General features: G+C 38.4%; 1 protein-coding gene across 4 annotated transcripts in view; it reads right to left on the bottom strand.

The window, feature by feature from the left end:
• Positions 1-21,108, bottom strand: part of CALD1 (caldesmon 1) — a 200,529-nt gene extending 179,421 nt beyond the window's left edge. The window contains exon 1 of one of the 4 annotated variants that reach the window (XM_063447830.1): positions 20,897-21,108. The gene's annotated coding sequence lies outside the window, so the exon portion shown is untranslated. The remainder of the gene's footprint in view (positions 1-20,896) is intronic. The other 3 variants (XM_063447827.1, XM_063447828.1, XM_063447831.1) reach the window with 3 other exon arrangements.
• Between the last annotated feature and the right edge of the window lie 349 nt (positions 21,109-21,457).

The raw sequence follows: 21,457 nt of genomic DNA, 5'->3' as shown, positions 1-21,457 counted from the left end.
CATGACCCACATCCCCTACTTTAATAATCCATGACGGTCTACATATGCCAAGCTATCATGAAGAACCTTAGGCCATGGTGTAATAATTGGTGCATCATCTGGACTATGTAATAAAATGCAGTTACAGTAATAATTTTGAAACCACAAGGCACAGACCATTCCTATTTAAAATGTACTTGATTGGATTGCATCACATTTATCTGTCACGTTTTAAAAGAGTCACTGGTTTTCAAATAGATCAGTAAATCCACTACTCAAATCGTGGCTTCTACAAAATTGTAGAACACCATCATGAAAATTCTGTTTAGAGGTATCCATTCATCAACTTCTGACAACCAATTTGAACTATGCATATTCAAATTAGCTACTTTTATGCACAGTATAGACCTTACCCATGCACCGCCACCCGATCACTAGGATTCAACATAGTATACCCTTCTTAATGAAAAGACGCCTTACAGCTTTCCCCATTGACACCAACTCATTATGTTCACCCTACGTTCTGAATGTAGAGGGAGAGGATGTAGGAGATTCAGTCTACAATAGACCTTCTACATAGTTTCGATGAGAACTATCAGAAAGGTTACAACTACCACTTTCTATTGTTCATAAGTTTTTAAGTTCTTATGAAAAGGAGTTTGTCAGAACAACAGAGAACTCTTCAGAAACCTGAGAAAAGACCTCCCGTGAGTCAAACACTCTTTTTGATCCCCTTTTCTTTTCTTGACATCTTCCCCTCCGACATTCCCACACACACACACACACACACACAGGCTCTACCTGTACACCTCATTCATATTGAATACTGGCACGAGTGGAATTTCTTATATCATGAAGTTTAATCATAATTAATTTACTCCAAAATGCTTATTTTTCTATAAAAATTTAGCAATTCCATTTTAAGTGAATAAATTTTTTTTTTTTAAATTGGATATAATCTCCAATTCAGGCCAGTTACATATTGTTAGCACTGCAGTTTTGGCCTAATTTGTGCATATCAGTGCTTAATTTAAAGGATCTCTAGGTTTAATTAATAAACCCCTATATTTCTGCACTTGTGAATGTAAAACTCGTACTCCGGAATTTCCTTTAGCCATAAGGAGACATGCTCCTACCAAGGCCATGATTTAATAAGGTTTAATAAGCTTTTCAGATAATTTCATATTTCTGAAAAAACGTAAAAAAAAAAAATCAATCATTTTTAAAAAAATTCTTTATTTTTTAAAGTGGTGCAGCAATTTACAACAGAGAACGGCACAAATAGCCATAAGTACCACGTTTTCATTTTTGTTAGAGTAAGTGGCTGCATAACAAATTCTAGAGAAGACAGCAGAAGGAGCCATGGAAAACGAAGGCATGAAGATACCGAATTAGTAGCTAGAGTGTTAAATATAAAGTTTGTAAAACTTAGCCATTGTGCTGCACCTAAAAGCAGAGTAGGCGTAGCACTATGTACCTAAAAGGGTACATGTCTGGTGTCCATGCAGGAAAAAGAGGTAGAGGAGGAAGAGTTTGCTGGGCTAAAGCAGGTTGAAACGTACAGAGCCAGGTGAACAATAGAGAGTGGAGAAACAAAGGAATGCTTCAAAACTGCTTCATGGAGGGAATCCCTCTGTCTCCGATGTGCTGGGCACTGGCACAAAGGACATGATATTGCCGACAGTGAGTCTCCAGAAAGTCCCATTGTTTGCAGGAAAGCAGAAGCCTCAGTCATGGATGTGTTGGTATATATCTTGCCATTCCGATCCAGCAGCAGGCGCTGGGGAGGTCATTGTAGGTGATGTCATTCTCTCTCAGGAGTTTAGTCAGCGAGCGGAATGACTGTTGCCATAGAACTGTCTGCCTAGAGAAGCAGGGCCGGACTGGCCCACCGGGATACCGGGAAATTTCCCTGTGGGCCGTCGGCACGAGAAGTCCCTGTAGAAGGTAAGTTGCGAACCTTCAAACAAAGCAGGGGAGTTTCCAGCAGCCCCCAAGAGAGTTGCCCTGTCTGAGTCCCTCAAGAACTTGGCCAGCACATCTCTAGAGGCCTACTGTGGTGCCCTTGGTGTCCTGGGCATTCTGAAGCAGCTGTCCAGAGATAGTAGCTTTGCTTGCTTGGGCAGTAAGAGTGTAAAGAAGAGTCGGCGGAGATAGTGTTAGAGCTCCCAATTGTTGATTCTCTTTGGTACTCCCCTGATGTGGATATTTTGCAGTCTGGCCGCATCTTCAAGTGTAGTGACTCGGGCACTTAATGTAGCTTGAGATTTCTGCATTGTAGATAGTGCAGTATCTGCGACTGTTTGAGCCACTTTGGTAGCCCCAGCATGTTCCTCAACGGCAGCCATGCGGCCCGGAAGAGTGGTCACCTCCTCCCTGATCACTGCAATGTTGGACTGGAACATCACCTGTATATCCCTCAAAAGTGCCTTTATTTCGGCTTTGGTGGAGGGGGCTTCATCTCCTGGGGTGGGAAGCTGTGCGGGACTAACCTGTTTGCTAGAAGGAGCTGGCAGATCCTCATCTAGACTATAATCCTTTGAGGACTCAGACGAGTAGGTCAGGTCGGGCGCCATCTTGCATGCATTAGTCCTGAGTTTGGCAGAGCAGGGCTCCTATATCACGGGATCTGGCTGGTGCTTTTCATTTTTCCTCCCCATGGTCTGTATGTGGGGGTCGTCTGCCTTATATGCCAGGAGAGAGTGTTGTCTCGTCGGGAGAAGGTAGACTTGAGACACTCGGTGCAGAGGCATACACGTGCGTCTCAGTCAGACTAATATTATGAAAATGTTAAAATATTGTAATAGAGTGCCAGATTGAGAGACAGATGGATACAAACAAACCTTTTTTAAAGCATAATGAAAAGCTATAGCAATTTATATAAGTATAGTTTTATTACAATTCGGGACTGCTTCCTTTCATTTGCACCATAAGAAGTTAATCAAATCCCCCTTTTAAAAAAAACACACACCAAAAAAAAACTTCAAGCCATGTAAGGTAATCTGAAATTGTGTAAATAAGGAACACTATCCTTATACAAAATGTTCCTTCTTCTCTAGTCAGTTACACCTGTATAAATGCAAGAACACATCTGGTTCATAAATCTCTACTTTCTGGTTCTCTGGAGAGAGTCATTTATGTATGTTATAAAAACTTCTTCATGGATAACAGTATAGACCAATTTAGTACAGAGTCTCCAATAAAGTACCCTTTGGTTACAATTTGTCTGGAGGTGAAATCAATTATTCACCTGAGGTTGCAGAAAATGGGTGCCTCTAGGAACAGAACTGACCTTTCAATTACCAGGTGTGTGCAACCAATTACAAAAAAAAATAGTTGATTTACACTTTGGCAATTTGTGGTTTCTACAAAGATTGAGGAACACATTTTTGATATTTTATTTTTGTTACATTTTCATTTAGAGAGGCTGCATCATGAACTTAATGAACCGATCACTTGAGAGAAAAAAAAACACTTTAAATAAAGTAATAGTGCATTAAAAATGTGTCTTTATAATGTGCTTAAACATTTAAGACAGATCAAAAAGAGCATAATTCAACTTTTCCACATGATGGGAAATGCACAAGAGATAAATGTGCTTCTAAAAATATCAACACAAAATACAGTTTGCTATGTTTTCTTGACCTATATAATAATGTTAACACAATGGGCTATTAAAATGTTACAGAGCCACTAAACGGTACTTTTAGGTTTCAGATCTGTCTCTACAATAAAAGGTAAAAGTAAAAAAAAATTTTTTATTAAATTATTATTTATTAAATTAAAATTACAAAAAACAAACATTTTTTAAATGGCTGAGGGGGAATTTTATCTAAACTTTACTGTATTCTGTTCCAGTGGAGAAGCATGCAGCCATTCACTGCTTTTCGTTTTGGATGAACTCAACGGAGCCAGTCATGACAAGGCAATAGTGAAATGCAACTACTTCACTACAGCCTACTGGAGCTCTGGCCTAATCGGTTACAAGGAAACAGAGTGAAAAAATGCATAGGAAGACAAACTTTGCTGTAATGTTAGTTTAAAGTCTGTAAAGAGTCGCAGGATCATTTATTTTAGGTCACCTCATACTTTAATTACGAGATGTCCTAAAAAATTAGGTTTAGCTGAATCCTTTTGTACAAAAACAAAACAAACAAAAAAAAACCAAAAAACCCAGTTTGGTTAGTACGAGATTTGTTCATTTGGTGGTTCAGCTAGACCGAATACCATCCATGCAAAAAATTCAGGAAAACTATTTGGATTAGCCAAAAAGGGAGCAAAACAGGCCTTTCAGTGTATTGCAAAATATAAATATTATGTATATATTTTGCAGTACACTGATATGTGCATTTAGCACCATTTGGTTCACATTTTGGTTAAAAAAAAAAATATATATATATATATATACACACATACACACACACACACACATATATATATATACACATACATACACACACACACACACACACACACACACATATATATATATATACACACACACCAAAAAATATATACATATTTAAAAAAAACATTTTAATGCTCAAATTTTTTATTTATTGGTTCCGTTCTTTTCATTTTTTTTATACCTTCACCTTTTTCCTCTATTTTATTCACAGATCAAGAGACATGTGACTAATAAATATTCAATGGCTGTCCGCCATCTTTATGGCGCACCCCTCGAGGCCTACCTGCATGACCGGCTGCTCCCCTGTCAGCTTTAACCACCACAAGCTTGATTGCAGGCTCTTGTTCCTCCCCCCCCATGGACCGGCGGGGGTCATCCCGGTCCCAGGTGCGCCCCTACAGAGGTTGCAGCAACAACCCCAACTGAGGCAAGTTGATTCCAATGTGGCGGAGAAGGCACCCGAGCCATCTGATACCTCACAGGGAAGTGACATCCTGCCGCGGATAAATGCTAAATTTGAAGCGTTCTGGCAAAAGCTGGATAACAGACTGAGCAACACTCAGGCTCAGGTCGCAAACTCACCCATGGCACTACCCTGCGGCTCCCGTCTAGGCGGCTCTCCCATCCAAGCCAAGCGCGCCAAAAAAATGGCGCCAAAGACTACGGCGGGGACACAGATGCTGAGGCGCACACCAGCGACCACAAGACACAGCCAGCCTCACCAAAGCATGCAGCCAAAGAGCAGCTCGCTACAAGAGCTGGGAAAAGCCTGCGCCCCTGCCCAAGAAGGGCCTGCACAATGAACAGCGAACCGCTGGGACGGAGGGCCCAGAAGGCACTTGCAGAAGGCACTTGCCCATCGTGACATGACGACATCTGGTGACAGACCCCAGAACCAGACCCTGCAAGCGAGTAAACAGAGGAAAAGCGAGGTGACAAAGCAGTTAGGAGTACCGACACAAGGCTGGTGGGAATCAGCGAAGGTACCCACTAATGAACACTCTCCCTGGCTTTTGGGACACTACCTGTCAGGTATAGGCTGAACCGACAACCCTCTGCAACCTGTCAGCCACATGGACTAGGGCTATATATGCTCTCCAGCTCATTTTAACCAGTGGTATTTTTTCATATGTTTTTCTTTAACTTCCATATATATGTGTTTTCTGCTAGTCTCATAGTCCATAAGCCTCCTCATGTTAACACGTAGGGAAACAAGGCACTACTTCTAATTCAGAAGCCGGCTACCAGCACCCAGTGGCGTCACAGCATTGTTGCTTAACATAACAGTTTGACGTGTCTCCACCAGATATCAGCTTTGTGCATTCTCTCATGCTTTACTTACCCTATTACCATGATATGTCTCTCAAACTGTCTTTGACTAAGCAAACTTTAGCCACTTTCCCTTAACATGTACTCTAAACGTAAGCTGGTTAGGCTGCAATCTAAGCATAATATAAACCTTAAAATTGTGTGACAACCAAGCCTGTTCTTAACATCTTCTTAATTAACTAAAAAAAAAAAAAAAAAAAAAGTGCACGTAATCTTGAATACCCCACTGTTATAAATGTTGAAAATAAGCATGAGGAATGCCGTTGGGGTACCTCGTGCATCTTGTTATAATTCTTTGCACTGCAAAAATAAAGAATATAAAAAAAAAAAAAATAACTTATCCGCTAATATATAATTCTGTATTAATAGGTCAACTTATCAATTTCTAATTTAAAATGGCATTCAGGTCCTATATGGCAGCAATTTTTTTTTTTGACAACCAAGCTCAATCGCTAATTCCTCTCGGGAATACTCCAACAAGTGCTTTGAGCCCTCATACTAAAAAAATACAAATGTAGGCATAGTTTTATCTAGGAATCTAACTGAACTACATATTAGCTGGAGATACTGGTTACCAGAGGTGACTGCTTTAATTTCCAATTTCCACTCATATCTTTGCCCCATCTTCTTCCCACCTGGGTCTGTAGGGAAGACCTGACAGACTTATATTACAAGTGGGTGAGTGAACAAGTACATATGGTACTACAATGGTCTACTTCTGTCCAAGATGGGTTCCACTCTCAGGAAGATGAACCAGCTGCTGCTCCCTCAACCATTTCTGGCTTCTTCATGTCTTTGGACAACCTTTTCATGCTTTATGTTGATGATCAAGTAGAGATCATGGCAAGAGTCAGCGCCCTTTAATTTCTGACCAGGTGTCTTAAACTGTACTTCCATCAGCAGAGATCTCACACTGCTGCTCCCAGCTGGTGAGATTGTTCACCCAACAACTTTATTCTCCATCTCTCTCCCGTTGGGCAGTATTCCAGACCAGAAGTCTTTGCCTTTGATGTGCTCATCTTGGGAACAAAAGGCACATAGATATGTAGATTTAATTATAAGAAGCATATCCATACAATGGAAACTGGACTGTGGTCTCTAGTATAGTGGAGACTTTTGCTGAAGCACAAAGTGGCATGCTTGGAACAAGACTTTACACACAATCCTACAGGAATTAAAATGGAAAACTGTGGCCCTAATGTGTGACAGAGGAAGTTTGTATTGCAAACTGGAACTGGGTGAAATGTGACTATTTGGTAACTGTGGAAAATAGGGATTATATAGATGTGATATCCCAACTCTTCATTTTAGTCTATAATCTGCCTGCAGCAGCTTTAGTTTGTGTTAATATTCTGCTCACATCTTTTTAGCTATTCAGCTCATGCTTTTTACCACCCCATACTTGTATGCTGTGTTACTTTTCTATAAGATAAGTAGACAGTATATTTTCCTGTCATCTCTATTGTTCTATGGCTATTGATACCATAAATAAGATCTCACTAATTCCAGCGGTTTGCATTCAAGTCAGTTTATTAGATTTATCCCCACTTAAATGAACACTATAGCATTAGGAATACAAACCTGTATTCGTAATGCTAGACTAGAGTGTCCCTGTTCCCAACTTATTACGGTCCCCTCATCACTGTTGGATGATTAATTGGTTAAAAACCCTTTTTTACTTGCCTTAACTCCAGCGCCAAGGCTCCCTTGGCACTGGCTAGGTCTCTTCCAGCCATTATGTGATGGTGGGACCTAATGCTCATGCACAAAGCATTGAGTCTTTACTTGCAAAGTGTTAGATATACTCATGCAAAGTGTTTTAAATGGTTTCATGGAGTAAAATTCCATTAGGGTCCAGGAAGTGCCTCTAGTGGTGGTTCTGCAATTCAATGAGATGAAGTGATCAAGTTTCCTATAGTGTCCTTTAAAGGCAACCATAATTTCACAGCCATAAAATTAAAAAAAAAAAACCCTCAACATTTTGTACTATAAGCAACATATGTAGCCTATGCAGTTGGTTTTGCGGATATCTTTTGTTTGTTTCAGTACATGTTACTACAACAAAAATAAAATAAAATTGCATTTAGGGCTCTTTAAACTTTTCTAGTGCACCTAACATAAAGACAGGGCAGAAGCATACCTTAAAGATTTAATAATTTGCTCTGCAGATTGCTAGCAGATCCATGGATCAAAATGTAAGTTATGCAAAGAATTTAGCATCTTCCTCTGGGGGGCATTAACTATTGCTATACCAAGGGGAAACCGAAAAGGTCAGATTCATAACCCTATAAGTCTGCACATAAAAAAAATAAAATAAATTACATGTCCCTACATTAACAACTATAGATTTGTGAGCAATCATTTTCCCATCCTGTAGATTTTGATAGGTCTACTTCAGACTTGATAATAATGGTTTTATATTACCATCGCTTGAGTTTAACATTTTTCTCTGAAACATTTTACAATGTAACATCCTTCAGGGTAGTATCAGAGAGTACCAGACTAATTCCTGTGGCAATTTACTGCCTAGATAAAGTCACTCATTATACTGTCTCCTTAAATTAGAAAAGACTGACACTGCGGATTAGCAAGATAAAATTGGCACTGTATTCTGATCCTGATGTATTTGAAGACGTGGAATTCCTGTGTTGGAAGTCATTACAAGCATGTTGTTAAAAGAGAGTGTATGGGAAAACAGGAAACCATTACACAACAATTGAAAGTCATCTTATAATAAATACGTGAAATTGTAAAAAAACACAGAAAGTTGTGCCAGTGACTGCCAGAGTAGGCCTGCATTGCAGAATCCAAAGGGTCTATTAACTAAACACCTCACTGTTGTGAATTTAAAAAAAACTCAACTGCAAAGCTGAACTGCCAAATCAGCTACTTTGGCCTAAATTTTGAAAAAAATTGTTTCAAATCACCACAATTTGTATTTATTGAATAAACCCTTTGGGGATTTGGTCTCAACATGAGAGTAGGTGTCATAAAAGTATGTATATTAGGAGTTTACACTAAAGTAAAGGCTCATTGATGTGCATAAATATTCCTTTGTAATGAAATTGTTGTATTCACTCAGCCATTTAGTGTGGCAATTATTTGGTAACAACCCAGGAACTAAACTAGGAATTGTGTGAAATAGACAAGGTAAGGATAAAAATAATTTTATGGAAATAAAACATGCAAAAATATATATTTTTAAAAAAAAACACATAAAAAGAGAAATATACACCCCCAATTCTAAACCCCATACATAAAACTATTAAGCATAAAACAATCCTAACCCTAAAACCCATCAAGTATTTCTATGTGATGGCAATTTCCCTCTTTAAACCCCAAACATGAGTGTTCTGTGAAGCAGGACGCCCAAAGGGGACAGACCCACCCCAAAAAGGGGGCAGGTCTGCCCAAGGAATTGGCAGGTCAGCTTGGCAAAAATGCACGCAACAATGCCGGCCAATTAAGCTGGCCACACCACCAAAGGCGGACCATGCCTTGCTTGCAGCATAAGCATGTCGAATGATAATGTGCTACACTTTTTGGGGACAAAACAAAGTTGGGACACGATGACAGGATCCTAAAATCGGTAAAATAAAATAAAGTATATATATATCTATCTCAAGGTCTGCATTTGTCCAGTAGTGATAACACAAATTGGGATTTATATATTCAAGTGTCCTTAATTCACTATGTTATCTCTAACCCAAATAAATAGGCCAGCTGCTGTATTGCCATCTGACTAATTTACTGCGTTTGCTCCAAGTCATATCATTCTAGGTACTACCAGCTGATTGAGCACCGAAAGACACAGTAAACTCTAAGTGGAACTCAGAGTTGTCTGTTACAGTGCCAGCTAGAATTGAGGACACCGTTGTAAACCACAAAGAACATGAAACTGTCATTTAAGCATGTGTATAATAGTAACGGTGAAAAATGAACATTATTATTATTATTATATTATTTATATATCATGTGATTTGGTTCCATTTTAACACATCTGGACATATGTTTAATTAGATGTTGCACAATATTGTAATTTCTGTAATTCATGCTAAAAATGTTCCCATGTTGATCATAGACTGATTCTCCTATGAGCTCCCCAGGGTTACAGGATCAAGGCAAAAGAGCAAGGTTTTGCTTTTTTTTCTTGGAATCTTAAATTTGGTATTGAGACATGCTGGCACCTCCTAGATCCTGTGGCTGTTGAGAGTGTTTTCCTGCTCTCAGTGGAATTACTTAAAACTGCTGATTTAATCAAGGGAGTTCCCCCTCCCAAGCAGCATTCTCTACTGTACATATTTTAACTGTACCTAGAGTTATACAGGTTTCAAACCTATCAGCAAAAAAGATAGATAGATAGGGCACATGCTGATGACCTCACAGAGGTCTACAAAAGAAATAACGATGTGTTTGTTTGAATAAACCAACAATAAATAACTAATCGGTTATGTTTTATGAACATATACATGGCATCCCTTTGATTTTTTACAAACCATTTTCAAGCCATCCAGCTCCATTGCCAAAAGCTAGCCACCTTCATTGTGCAGTCAGGGAGAGATACCTTGAGCAAGTTCCTCTCTCCCCATACATGTGGATGTGTTGGAAATGTATGGAAAGATTCTAACGTCACGGTCTTAAAAGCAACACTAGTCCCCCAAACAGCTTTAGCTTAATAAAGCAGTTTTGGTATATAGATTATGCCCCCTGCAGTCTAACTGCTCAATTCTCTGCCATTTAGGAGCTAAATCACTTTGTTTATACAGCCCCACTCATACCTCCCTGCATGTGACTTACACAGCCTTACTGAACACTTCCTGTAAAGAGTAATATAATGCTTACACTTTCTTTATTGCAAATCCTGTATAATTAAAATGTATCATCTCCTGCTCTGCTAATAGCTTCCTAGACTCAGTAGGAGTATCCTTTATGCAATTAAAGTTCAATTTATAGAGCAGAAGATAGAAAACTTTGAAAGTAAAATACATCTGATTGAAAAAGAAACCATTTTATTTTTAAGAAGGCTGTGTGAGTCACAGCTAGGGGAGGTGTGGCTAAGGTTTCATAAGCAGTAACATAAGTGATTTAACTCCTAAATGGCAGAGAATTCAGAAGTAAAACTGCAGAGGCATGATCTACACACAAAAACTGCTTCATTACGCTAAAATTTGTTTTGGGGTTTATAGTGTCCCTTTAAATTATGTAGCATATTATAGCCTAATGATTTGCAATGCATTGCTAAACAACATTTTATTACCATTTTATTTTACAATTTAATTTATTTTTTCTCTGGACTTCCCGCTATGCCATAGCAGTACAGACTTCTGATATGAAGTCCACTAAGATGGTATACTGCAATGCTTAGCATGTTCCTACATGCCAGGAATGGTTGAACAATGTAGGATTCATTTGGAGGTAGGGTGGCTGCTCAGGCTTCTGCCCTGTACATTCCCAGAGGTCATGTGTTTAGGGGGAGGTTTGCAGTTGAAAGTAGCTTTCAACTGTAGCACTTAATTCAAGCAATGTGAAAGACTTAAAACTTCAAATGTTGGAAAATGCACAGCTTTCAAATATTACCGGTTCCAGGTCTAACGTGGGGTAGTTAAGCAGTCCACAATTTGATATCTGATCAAGTTCTTTTTATTCCTCACAGTTTCCCATGCAACTCTCCATATTCACAACCAAGGTGCATGCTACTTTCATTAAGTAAACCCGGTCTTTAACAGAGTCCAACTTATAAATAAATAACCAAGGGTTGCACAAACATTATCGGGGTCTCAATCTTTAAAACAACATTAAAGCCCTGCAAATTAGAATAGCCTTTCAAGGCTGTGAAATTAAAATATCACTAGATACCAAAGTGGTGTCAACTTTTTTGTCAGGAGTATGGAAACCAACACGCAGTGTGTAACCTCAAAATACTGTACCTGTGCAGAGCGGTCGCACTTCTCCTGAAGTTCCTTACAGATGGAGTTTGCCACGAGCACTCCTATAAACTGTGCAGGGCACTACCCACAGAGCTGGAACTTATATAGTTACATAGCTGAAAAGAGACTTGCTTCCATCAAGTTCAGCCTTCCTCACATATGTTTTTGCTGTTGATCCAAAAGAAGGCAAAAAAAAAAAAAACGTAGTCTGAAGCGCTTCCAATTTTGCAACAAACTAGGAAAATATTCATTCTTGACCCCAAAATAGCAGTCAGATGTCTCCTTGGATCAAGCAGCTATTATCCCACTAATTAGAAATTATATCCCTGTATGTTATGTTTTTGCAAGTATTTATTCAATTGCAGTTTAAACATCTGTATGGACTCTGATAAAACAACCTCTTCAGGCACAGAATTCCATATCCTTAGTGCTCTTACTGTAAAAAAACCTTTTCCTTGCCTTCGATGACTCCTCTTTTCTTCCAGCCTAAATGTGTGACCTTGTGTCCTATGTATAACCCTGTTTATGAATAGATTTCCAGATAATGGTTTGAAAAAACAAAAGAGAGTATATACACTAAAGATAAGAAAACGTATTACTGGGAGTAATCCCAGGTGTACTCCACAGCCACCTAAGTAAATATGGTTATATATAGAAAAGTGGAACCCACCCAGAATACGTGAAATATAGTACAAAACAGAATAACCTGTATAAGCAGATATTCCGGTATGTGTTCTGTATAAATAAATCAAAAAGCTAACATAGCGTAAAAAATATATTGAATATTGGGTCTCAATATATGTGATATAGGTACACTCACAAACGAATGAGAAAAACGAGCCTTTCACCCACTCAGGGGTACTCTGACGAAAATGAGCGGTAGTCTTCCAACCAGATATGTAAATAGAGAATAAGAATATAGTGAAGCACGTATGTAAAAAAGTATAACAAATTTATTGGTCGCACTTACACTTCAGTAGTAAAAAAGAGGCATATCTCCAAATAATTATGGACCTCCTGATGTTTGGAAATCCCGAGTTCCGTAGTAGGAATCTTGGAGCAGTTATACAGTAATAACAATACATAAAATAAACAGTGTAAAATAAAAGTCCACAGGGAATAAAATCTGTATAATTATTCCCTGTGGACTTTTATTTTACACTGTTTATTTTATGTATTGTTATTACTGTATAACTGCTCCAAGATTCCTACTACGGAACTCGGGATTTCCAAACATCAGGAGGTCCATAATTATTTGGAGATATGCCTCTTTTTTACTACTGAAGTGTAAGTGCGACCAATAAATTTGTTATACTTTTTTACATACGTGCTTCACTATATTCTTATTCTCTATTTACATATCTGGTTGGAAGACTACCGCTCATTTTCGTCAGAGTACCCCTGAGTGGGTGAAAGGCTCGTTTTTCTCATTCGTTTGTGAGTGTACCTATATCACATATATTGAGACCCAATATTCAATATATTTTTTACGCTATGTTAGCTTTTTGATTTATTTATACAGAACACATACCGGAATATCTGCTTATACAGGTTATTCTGTTTTGTACTATATTTCACGTATTCTGGGTGGGTTCCACTTTTCTATATATAACAATGGTTTGTACTGGCCCTGAATATTTTTGTATAATGTTATATCCCCTCTGAGGCGCTGTTTTTCCAAACTAAAAAGAGATTTGTAACTAAATGCTCCATTCCTTTTATCAATTTTGTAGCTCGCCTCTGCACTTTTTCTAGTGCCATGATATCCTTCTTTACAACACGTGCCCAAAATTGCACAGAATATTCAAGGTGTGGTCTTACCAGCGATTTATAAAGAGGCAAAATTATATTTTCATCCCGAGAATTTATGCCCCTATTTATACATGACAAAACCTTACTGCCCTAAGCAACTGCAGATTGATATTGCATATTGCTGCCTAATTTGTGGTCTATAACAATTCCCAAATCCTTCTCCTGTGTGGTTATCCCTAATTCACCACCATTTAATAAGCAATATCTTGCTCACATTTTATTACTTTACAAGGTAACTTATCAGGCATTGGAAGACCACATGAGCAAACTGGGCATACTGCAGGTGGCGAAGACCAACAAGTCAGGCATGTCTCATCTAGACCCAGCGAACAATCCAAGAATTCGCGCCTCGAGCAATGAGATCCCCCCCAACCCACCAGCGCTGTGACTGGGGACCTGATAACAAAACCCTAGCCGCAAGGGTCTCTACAGGCGCAGAGACTTACAAAAAATTTCCACCGAACAGCTTAACACCGTTTATACTGTTTTGCTATGCTTATTTTTCTATTTCTATTATTTATGTTATGATACTTTGCCTCTTGGTAGTTATCTTACACACACCTCTACGACTTTCAGGACCTAGGGCCACTTCCTGGTTTTAAACCTCGCTCAGGCTCATATCATTCGTCTGCTCCAGTGGGCACCTGGCCTAGTTGGCTTGCGGCCAAGAGATAACGGTTATGCTAGTTACACTACGCTACTCCCTCCCCTTCTATAAAAAGAAACACGAAGTAACCACCATTAATCACTCACCAGAGGGGGTCAACCTCCCTGGGGCAACTGTTTGCAGTGTACCTTACCCACACCTCATGGGGTTCACAATGTATAGCATCTCTCTTCACATTACAAATATAAAACCTCATTCCATTATGTCCTTAACCACAACACGTATCTCATCCTATGTTGTACAAATATATATTGGCGTTTTATTGTCTAAACCTGAGCTGTATTGTCAATCTTGATTATGATGTTATCATGAATGGATTGAGACAAAATAAAGAAATACTGTACCTGTAACATACACTGGTCCTTAGAGTAGCCGATCTTCATGTAAAATGTGACAGAGAATGGTCAAAGCCAGTCACAGGATAACGAGAGACAATAGCAGAGTAAAGGATTACAGAGAGGATAAGTCGAAGTAAAAAAAAAAAAAAAAAAAAAGTCAAAAGAGATAGTACTAATATTATATCTCAACACACTATTGGTGCCAAGATAGAACCACAACAGGGCATAGAACAAAAGCCTAGACCACATATTCATAGTGTGGCTCATTATGTGAGGAGCCGCTGAAATTGGCGCAATGCGACTTCATTAGCTTCACGTTGACGTGCACAAGTCGCATAATAAAATGGAAAGGAGTCACAGGTCCCGCCATCCGGACTGTTTGGGAAGTCAGAGGCATGAGGGACAACACAGACTGCCTGAAGACCTCCAGAAAAGTTTTCATAAGGAATAAGTATGCAAGGTACTCTAAAACGTATCTAGTCAAGTCAATAGCTTGTTCCAGCATTGGTGTAAGATAGAACTGAAGCAAAAACTGAGGGTCCATGTTCTGTTTATACAAGTTCCACATTGCATTCATTCTGTGATGTTTGACGTATCCCTGTCCTAAACTGCTGCCAATTCAATTGTGACATCTTTACATGGTTGACTGTGCCAGCTACTCATAACGTGAAAAAGTTCACACTGTATGAAATAGCATTTACATGTAGGGTTGTTAAGTTCACGCACCATTGTCTGTACACAGGGTATCTTTCATTATTTGCTTTCTAACTGTTCTGTAACCATAGTTAAATAAATAATAGTGGAGCTAAATAACAAGTTGTAACTGCATGATCTGCACTACATACAAATAAATAGAATTGGAGTAATTAAATGTATACTCCATAACCTTTTCAGAGAAAAGGCGGTGTTCACTCAGACAGCCACTAGAGGTGCTTCCTGTGTCAGTGCTGCACATTAAACGCTCCCCATAAAGATGCTTTGAATTAATAGCCTTTCTTTTTTATGGATTAGCTTAGGCCGTCAAATCGTATGATCTCAGCCACGAAAGAAGAGCCAGCAGCGGCAAGACTGGTACGACAAAAAAATAAAAAGGGAGCAACATCACCTTTTTAAAGTAAAGAGAGGGGGTCGTTGACCTAAATAGTTATTTTAGCACTATAGTGTCAGGAATATATGTTTGAGTTCCTTACTCTACAGTGTTCCTTTAGCAAAAATAAATAAATGAAACCAATCACAGCCAATACAGACTTATACAATGGGCATACTGCTCTAGAAGGCTTGGGTGTGTCTTCTATAGCTGAAAATGTGTGCATATCCAGTACATTGTACATTAGGAGTTCAGATAAACTATTTCATTCCATTTTTGTTTGTGTCGTCAGTTAGCGTGCTTCTCTCTTTCTTGTTAGACTGTAAGCTGTATTCGATCATATTCTACTTGCTTTGTTTTTTTCAGTGATCTGTGTTGTTCCTTTGCAGGTAATTTAGAAATAATAGAATACTTACAATATTTCCATTCACTGTATAACCACATGATTCTCAGTTGCACGGTCTGTGCAGCTAAATGGTCTTTAACATTCTCTAAATGTCACATTTTGTCCTGATGTTGCAAGGCAAGTATTGAATTTTAGAATTAAAAACAAAAAATGTGTGTAACGAATACATTATTCTACTCATTAATTTAATGGCATACCTTATATAGTCTTCTAAATTACTGTGTGGTTTTGTACTTGTAAACCTAAACATAATTATAACCCGACTGCCATAATCATATGCCTGCATGTAAATCTCCTACCTTTGATTTCGTATTTTCACCTACAGATTTATTACTTATAGATATATTATGCCTCCACAATCGTATGCCCTCTCACAGTCACTAACCCCTAGACACTTTCCTTTGTGGTCCAATGTGGAGAGAGATCTGCATGCTCCTGCAGCACATACCTCACAAATAGGCAATGTTAAGTCTATTTAGCCATAACACGCCAGGTGCGAGACCAGCCTGATCACTATACTGCCAAAACATCTCAGTGACTTAAAAGTGAATTGGACTCTTGGTAATAATGGAGAATGTGGTGTCCAGTTCAATACCTTTCTACTAAATTAGCAATGATATAATTATATATTTGGCCATGGACACTGTCAGCGTTAACATCAACAACACAGGTTCAGGGGTAAATTCCAACCCATTTAAAGCTCAGTAAACAACCCGCTACAGCTAGTAGCAGAATTCAATACAGTCTCCTGACTGTTATGCCCCACTGCACACTCAACAATGGTAAGGGAGCACAGATACTGGAGTCTCATAGGTAAAATAAATTTTACTTGCATTGAAATATGTTCCCATTTATATATACAAGAACTTTGTTGACTTAGTTTTATTTAGTAAGTAATGCGGTTTGGAATATTCAGATCAAGACTCTATGCATATATAACTGTGGCTTGTATCCTGTGTATAGGGACACGTTGATATTTCCAAAAACTATGTTTTGATCAGCATCAGCAGACCATTAAGTTATTTATTCTGTTATTTTACACTGCACAACTGAGGGACATCATGGAAATTAAGTCACAGGATAAGTACAAATATAGGTCAGAGAAATAGCATAAATGTAAACACTTCTAAGGCACAAATAAGAACACGTCTTACTGGAACACTTCAGGCACCATAGCCACTGCAGGTTACTCAAGCGGTAATCCTGCATGGAGATTCAGGTTTTCTCAAACCGTTTCCCAGTAATACAATATATTTGCAGTGTTAGAGCACATGGTATGCTGATACTGCCATAGTAGGCTCTAAGCAATCTGGTATACCAGGGTTCAGTCACATCGAACTGCTACAGCTCTACCATGAAACGTGACTGGTCATGGACCCTTTCCGAACTTTTGAATTAGCACAGGTTGCTTATGTTTCACAGAGCTGAAAGTGTCAAAGGCAATTCAGTCTTGCCATAGAAGCAGCAGTCATTTGGGGAAACCAAATCCTACTATACTCCAGTGTATAGCGAGGCTATCACTTCACGTTGTGAGAAAGTCATGTGTGTTCACACAGTACTGATGTTTAAGGTGGGTAATGGGGATATATAACGGTTCTCATCCTAAAGGAGAGGGTGGGCTTTGGGTGCCAGTTTTTTTTTTGCCATTTTCAACTGGTTTGACAAACAAGCTGCACCCATAGTCTTCTTACACCTTAACAATAATAATAATTATTATTATGATGATGTTTATAGTGATAGGAAAGTGTTTTTAAGAATAAAGATTTTGGCCAAAGCAGAAGAATCAGAAACCTTTTCCAATTGGGCCAGCGACACTACGGATTACAACGTGGATATTTCAGTATATTGTTTGCAACTTTGTTGTCAGATGGCCAGAACTCATTAATTATTTCTATGACAAAGAAAGTTGTAGCAGATTGTGGAGACATGGCCTAGTAAATGTGATGGTGACTGAAGGAATGCAATCACTTTGTAGCTAATAGATGTGTTCAAGATATGCTTTCTGTCACAATGGTCAGGCTCCCGAAGGCATCTGGAATAGCCCAAGGCCAGTGACATTCCTCAGATAGCTAAGGGAGATGCTTGAGTGGTCCTGCAACCATCAACATCTACAGTGTTCATTAGCGGGAAATGTATAAGCTGTAACAAAACATGTGTTCACTTTCCTCTTAACTTTCCTGTAACAACATCGTCTGGAATACATTTCAAGACCATCTGCAACCACAAAGGTTAAATACCACTGCCAATATCTGATTAACGTACAGTGTTCCTTTCATACATAGCTGTATATCCTGGTTCTGCTGGTTTTAAGCATATCGTTTCCTTCAGACTGAGTTCAATGGAACAGAGACTTTGTTGCCTTTTACTTGTGTTTGTCAACTAGATTGGTCAAATTACTTATTTGTCTAATCTTTTGCATGTACATTCTGCCTTTTTAAAAAAAACCACTAACATGAAAAAGTGTTTACCGATTACTTTCATGTATAATGAAGGCAACACAAAAATCTGATAGCCACCAATACTTAACACGGACAACAAAAGGAAGGAAGTCTAACCATCTGAAGATCAAAGCCTGACTAAGTACAATAGGAGTTGCAGAATAGGACAGAGCAACTGATATGAATAAATTCCATATAAAAACTCTCTGAGCAGAATGCGAGCAGCAGTCTCAAGCAACTGAACTCCAAGGAAGTGATAGTCAGCACGCTCACAGCAGCTGTAGAGACAGAGGCTGCCTTTCTCCATCTATGCCTGGATTACTTAAAGGGACACTATAGTCATCAGAACAACTCCAGTTTAACGTACTTGTTCTGGTGTCTATAGCACGTTAATGCAGGCATTTTAATGTAAACATTGCCTTTTAACAGAAAAGGCAGTGTATACATTACCAAAGAGTAACACCTCTAGTGGCATTGAATGTTCCCCAGGAGGAGATGCTGATTGGCACAGTACAGTGTTTTGCCGTGCATGCGCAACAGCCTCCCAATTTCTTTCCTATGCACTGAGATCATCAAGTCTCCGATGATTTCAACCAAGGAGGCAGAGTGAGGCGGGGCCAGCCGTGGCATGAATGGCGCTGTGCTTAAAAAAAAAAAACCCAAAAAAGTTAACTCACCTTTTTAATGTAAAGAGAGGGGGCCGGGACCTAAATAGTTACTTACCACTAGTGTCAGGAATACAAGTTTGTGTTCCTAACATTACAGTGTTCCTTTAAATGGTAATTATAGTTGAAACAAGCTGAGGCATCATAACACCACAAGTAAATTCACACTTTTATTTATACACAATAATGCTTGTAATGTGCCATTACAGTAACTCAAGCCAGTGATCAATGTAAGCGCAACAGAAATCTCATATATAGCAGTGAAGCATGCAATCGTACATTTACATATAAAGTATTCTGGTTACAGCAGATCATCTTGCTTAGCACAATTCAGCCTTTGATGTGATTTTATAATCTAACATAGTAGCTCTGCTACCAAAAGTCTGTGCACACCTTCAATCTTCACTCAACTGATCAAGAACAAAATACTAAACCAAATTGGCCTAAATCATCGTTCCAGCCATGGTGAAAATTGTATCCAAAAATGTGGTACCTCTCACACTGTTGTCTATATTTACTCAGAAGACTTGTAAAAAATAATGTTTCAAAACACAATCATACCATAATGGATATTACACAGAAGGCAAGCCTAACATTGCTACTGCACATTTGCGAACTACGCTGCCCATGATGCTCAGACAGACATTCTTTGGTAGGAAAATAAAGCTCATATTTTAACATCTGCCGCGGTAATCTTAGTCATCTAATAATATAAAGATATATTGTCCAAGATAATTTAAATGACAATGTGAACGATGTCATGCTATATACAACTGTGCTGATGATGACTATATTAGAAACAGCAGCATTGTTCTCTTAATGTAGTAATTAGCTCTGAAGCTGTAAATGTACAGTGTGACTCACTTAGTTGAAGTAACAGCCCTTTGTAATGAGGTGTTGAATTCCAGGCAAGTTCCTTGCTGTTTGAATGCTAAAATATAAGCCATTAGTGTGTTATGGACATTAAACGAGATCTGCAAGATTAACTAGAGGTTATCAGATTAGCCATTCTTTTCTAAACAGATCTGCCTCCTGCTAAGGGTTTTTAAAGTAGAAATTCCAAGCAGGATACAGTATCTCTAGAAGCCATCAAGGCTGTTACAGCCAGGGCTGCCTCAGCATGTCTTAATAGTTTACAAACTTGCTGCCCTTTTCATGAAATATCTCATTGCATGACATACGGTTGGTGATGTTCCTAAAATTCGACCCACCCAATTTTAAGGCGAATTAATAGCAGGATGTACATTCCCCTTAAGGGAAAAATAAGTCAATGCTTACTTAGACAAATGAATAATAAATCATACGAATATCTGGAGAGAATGCATGCAACCATAGCTACAATGGGACAATCTGTAACATAGCAAGGGTTATACAGTCAGAATTATATAGCCATATTCAAAAATAAAAACAAACATTTTAAATATGCAAAGTGAAAGCTAAACATGCATCCTTCTAACAGGCATTACAGTGTACTAAATTAGCATTTAAAATTATACATTAAGCATGAATAATAACAATGAATCTAAACTTATGTTTTCTTTCAACTTCCAATCATCATCATCAATACCCAAAACAGTCTGTTTAAGATGGAGAATGCTTCTGCAATCGCCATACTTTATAAATACAAATCATTTTCATTCTCTCTCCGTTCAGCCATTTCAATACTTCTAGCCAGGTAAAAAAATATCTATGGAACTTAAAGGGTAACTAACACGTAACAAAATGTTTTAAGAAATCTCTTTTTGAATGGGGTTAATATGCAACCCCTTTAAAAAAAAAAAAGAGAGAGAGAAAAAGCACAATAAATAAAATGCAGAAATAAGCATTGCAGCCCCCTTACCTCTGTGTTTAAAGGCTGGAAGGATAAAAGAACAGCCTGCTTTTAGAAAAAGCTCAACCCCACAAAACGCACAGGCGCTCTCTGTTCTGTACAGCTCTATTGCATTAAACTGCAGACTTTGTTTTAGCCACTCCCTAAAATTGATGCTAAATGAATCTTTATCCTCTATGTTTACAATTGACAGCCAGTGGAAGCCATTGTCCTGGGCTTATTTCAATATGCAACCAATCACTGTTCTTAAAGGTGGGCTTATCCCTGTGCAGCTCAAATGCTTGTCATTCCTCCACTCATTCCATTCTCAGGAAGCCACTCAAAAAAAAAAAAAAGAAAAAAAAAAAAAGAAAGGAAGGAAGAAAAAAAGAAAATAGAAAAAAAAAAAAAAATTCATGCAGCTTGCCAAATCTAGCTACATGCCCTTTTTTGGTTATGCATTTTAAGACCTCTGTAAGTAAATCCTCTGTCAGGCAAGATCTTAAGAAATGTTAATCTTACAAAAAAAAAAAAAAATAACTGTCATATGTCTAATGCTAAGCGATCCCATATTCACCATTTTTTTGGGTT

This window comes from Pelobates fuscus, chromosome 3 (genome assembly GCF_036172605.1).
Source record: "Pelobates fuscus isolate aPelFus1 chromosome 3, aPelFus1.pri, whole genome shotgun sequence".
NCBI classification, from domain to species: Eukaryota; Metazoa; Chordata; class Amphibia; order Anura; family Pelobatidae; genus Pelobates; species Pelobates fuscus.
This window is presented reverse-complemented; position numbering and strand designations above follow the sequence as displayed.